This window comes from Ictidomys tridecemlineatus, assembly GCF_052094955.1.
Source record: "Ictidomys tridecemlineatus isolate mIctTri1 chromosome 1 unlocalized genomic scaffold, mIctTri1.hap1 SUPER_1_unloc_7, whole genome shotgun sequence".
NCBI classification, from domain to species: domain Eukaryota; kingdom Metazoa; phylum Chordata; class Mammalia; order Rodentia; family Sciuridae; genus Ictidomys; species Ictidomys tridecemlineatus.
In genome coordinates this window covers 422,586-426,390 of record NW_027520948.1, presented here as the reverse complement: position 1 = coordinate 426,390, position 3,805 = coordinate 422,586, and the positions used below count along the sequence as shown (strand labels likewise).

Sequence of the window (3,805 nt, the reverse complement as noted above, 5' to 3'; positions counted from 1 at the left end):
TATGTAGCAAAATGAAACTAAATCCCTATCTCTCACCCTGCACAAAACTCAACTTAAAATGGATGAAAGACCTAGGCATTAGACCCAAGACATTGTGCCTACTAGAATAAAAATTAGAACCACATCTTCATCATGTTGGCTTAGGACATATTTCCTTAAAAAGATTCATTCAGCACAAGAAATAAAATCAAAGATCAATAAATGGGATGATATCAACTAAAAAACTTTTTCACAACAAAGGAAAAAATCAAGAACATAAAGAGAGAGCCTACACAATAGGAGAAAGTCTTTACCACATGTACATGAAAGAAATATATCCAAAAAACTTAACACCAAAGAAACAAATAACCAATCAATAAATACACTTAGAAACTGAATAGACACTTCACAGAGGAGGATATACTATTGATCAACAAATATATGAAAAAATTTTCAACATCTCTAGCAATTAGAGAAATGCAAACCAAAACTACTCTGATATTTCATCTCACTCCAGTAAGAATGGAAATTATCAACAATAGAAGCAACATTACCTGTTGGTGAGGATGTAGGGGAAAAGGTACACTCATACATTGCTGGTGGGACCAAAAATTGGTGCAACCACTCTTGAAAGCAGTATGGATATTTCTTAGAAAACTTGTAATGGAACCACCATATATAACCCAGCTATCTCACTTCTTGTTTTATACCCAAAGAACTTAAATAAAGCATACCATATGACACAGCCACATCAAAGTTTATAGCAGTTCAAGTCAGAATCCTAAACCCTAGACCCAAATTAGGTGCCCTTCAACAAATGAATAGATAAAGAAAATGTAGTATATGTACACAATGGAGTATTACTCAGCCTTAAAAATATAAAATTGTGGCATTTTTGGGTAACAGATGGTGTTGGAGAATATCCTGCTAACTGAAATTAGCCAATCCCCAAACACCAAAGGCAAACTGTTTCCTTTGATATGCAGTTTTGATTCATAAATAGGGTGAACATAGGGAAGTATGGAGGAACTTTAGATTGTGCAAAAGGGAGTGAGGGGAAGGAAGGATGTGGGGGAGAAGGCTGTCAAAATGAGGCAGTCATTATTAACCTATGTATATACACTTATGGTTGCACAAACCGTAAAATTCTGTATCATATACCACCAGAGAAATAAGAAATTATACTCCATTTAGAATAATCAGTTAAAATGCATTCTGCTGTCATGTGTAACTAATTAGAACAAATAATTAAAAATAAAAATGTATACAATGATAAAATTACAAATTTTATGAAGTATCCATGGAAAAATATGGTAAATCACAAAAAAGATATCTTATAAAATAAATCAGCTCCTAATGATGTGATCCCAGTGTAGGCAGGGTTAGATGGAAATTCCAGATGTGAAGAGCTTTATCTAAGAACCACAAACAGGGAAATGAGGACAATCCTGAAATGCAATTTTATCATTTCCCTGAAAACAACTGTCTTTGCATTACTCTCCTCACAGCTTCCTTTACCTGCTTGTTCTTGAGACTGTAGATGAGGGGATTCAGGAAGAGAGGAACCATGATGTAAAAGGCAGAGAGAACATGTCCTGGAGGGTGTCAGAGGTTGCTGATGGTCTCAGGTACAAACTTGTGATGGAACTGAGGAAGACTGACACAACAAGGATGTGAGGGGTGCAGGTGGAGAAGGCCTTCCCTGGGGCTCTGGTGGGAAATTTCAGCACAGCAGCAAATATGTGAATATATGACATTATTATTATAGCAAAGCATCCACCACCAATGATTATAATAGAGACAAGAAGAAGGACCATGTTGCTGGTGGTGTCAGAGCAGGAGAGCCTCAACAGAGAGGGGACATCACAGAAGAACTAATGGACCATGTTTTACGGGCTGAAGGACAGCTGGAATGTGTTCCCAGTGTGCACACCTGCATACAGCAGACCACTGAGCAGGGAAGCCAGGGTCATGCAGACACAAACCTGGGGTTCATGATGAAGAGGTACTGAAGAGGCTGGCAGATGGCCACATAGTGGTCCCAGGCCATGATTGTGAGAAATAGCATCTCCACATATGCACAAAAAATGACCAAGAAGATATGTATTGCAGAATCAGCTACTGAAATGACCCTGTTGCCAGTAAGAGATTTGACACAGGTATTGAGGACAGAGACAGAAATGAAGCACATGTCTAAGATGGACAGGTTCCTGAGGAAGAAGTACATGGGTTTATACAGGTGCTGGTTAGCAGTTGTGACTGTAACAATGAGAAGGTTCCCTAACAAGGTACCCAGGTAGGTCATTGGGAATGCTGTGAAATAGAGGAAACTCAGATTCCAGCCATCAGGAGAGCCCAGGAGGAGAAATTCAGTTACCATGGTGACATTGGCCATTTACTTGAAATTCTGGTTATTTGAGAAGATGAAGAGTTAAAAAGAGGAAGTAAAAAAACCTGTGTGAGAGTTCATTGTTTAATGCTCTGTAGTTTACTTACCTTCATCCTCCTCCATAAATACAATTCAATATTATTTTTTCATTACCTCCACACCTAATAACTCAAATTATAAAGCAAATTGTAATATTTTTTACATTTGTATGTAAAGATCTATATATATCATGTTGGAGTACTGATCACTATAAACATGAAAACATTTGACTCATGAGAAAACCATCTCAATAATTCAAATATTCCCATTCCAGCATCACAGGCCCAGTGTTGTGGAAAACTGAGGTGACCTGAGTGCCTCTGAACTCTGCTGACGTCTCCCACTCTCCCTGGTGCTCCCCAGGATGGGGGTGGTGCTGTCTCATGGACACACACCCTCAGCCAGCCTGTCCCAGCTCCTGCTGGGCTCTCTATTCCTCTCCAGGTTATCAGGGTAAGGTCTTCAGAGCCTCAGGCCCGGAGCAGCTGACACTCTCCTTAACTTCTACTTTGTACCTTTAAATGTTCTCACTCTGTGTTCACCACCATGAAATTGAAGTTCCCTTTGTTGATAATTTATATTTTCTTTGTGGAACCTTCCATTATTTTTCTTTCTTTTTAGTGGCATCATAATTATACAAAAAGATACTGAATGTATATGCTAAAAGAACATTTTTTCCATGATTACAATACTTCTACAACAGGTTAGACCACCCATAGGTGACTCAATCCAGAATCACCTATATTGTCATTTCCTCTGCCCTCTGCAAACCTGGTCCTTCTCAGCACCTTCTAGGTTAACCACACGTACCCTTAGAAAAGTGATCTTCCTGGTGAGCCTCCCTGGGTTCCTCTGGAAATGTGTGTTCCCCTGGGTCAGGGGTGGGTAGCCAGACACAGGTAGGTTGGTGTAAATTTCACAGTGAGGGTGAAGTTCAAGGGGTCCTACTCTGTCTACCTGAACACTGTCTTGCCCCATCCCCAATTCTTCCCTGATACAAACCTGAGGCTCACTCCCAAATGACCCCCTTGTTTATAGCATACTCTGGAACTTGCTGACAAAAGCCTTTTCTAACTGTGACATAATGATATAATTTTCTCCATTAATGTGTATTGGGCTTTAAAGAAGGCTCAAATGAAACTTTTCCTCTGTAAACTGCTTTACAATCTTAAACATTTCCCCCTTCTGTGTAGTGTTAGAAATAGACGTATTGTATTGCCTTTGATTAAATCAGCATGTATTCATCACTCAGATCACTGGTGCAAATTCCTTGATTTGGGACCTTGTATTGTTCATCGTTTTAGTATCAAGTGCATGACTTCCTTCACAGTGGTAAGGAACTAATGCCTGGTGGCTTTGTTGACTGATCACTCCCCTCGACTGGATTACTTTACGCTA

General features: G+C 39.4%; 1 pseudogene; it reads right to left on the bottom strand.

Moving 5' to 3' along the window:
- Positions 1-1,443: 1,443 nt before the first annotated feature.
- On the bottom strand, positions 1,444-2,374 carry LOC144372219 (olfactory receptor 14C36-like; annotated as a pseudogene).
- Between the last annotated feature and the right edge of the window lie 1,431 nt (positions 2,375-3,805).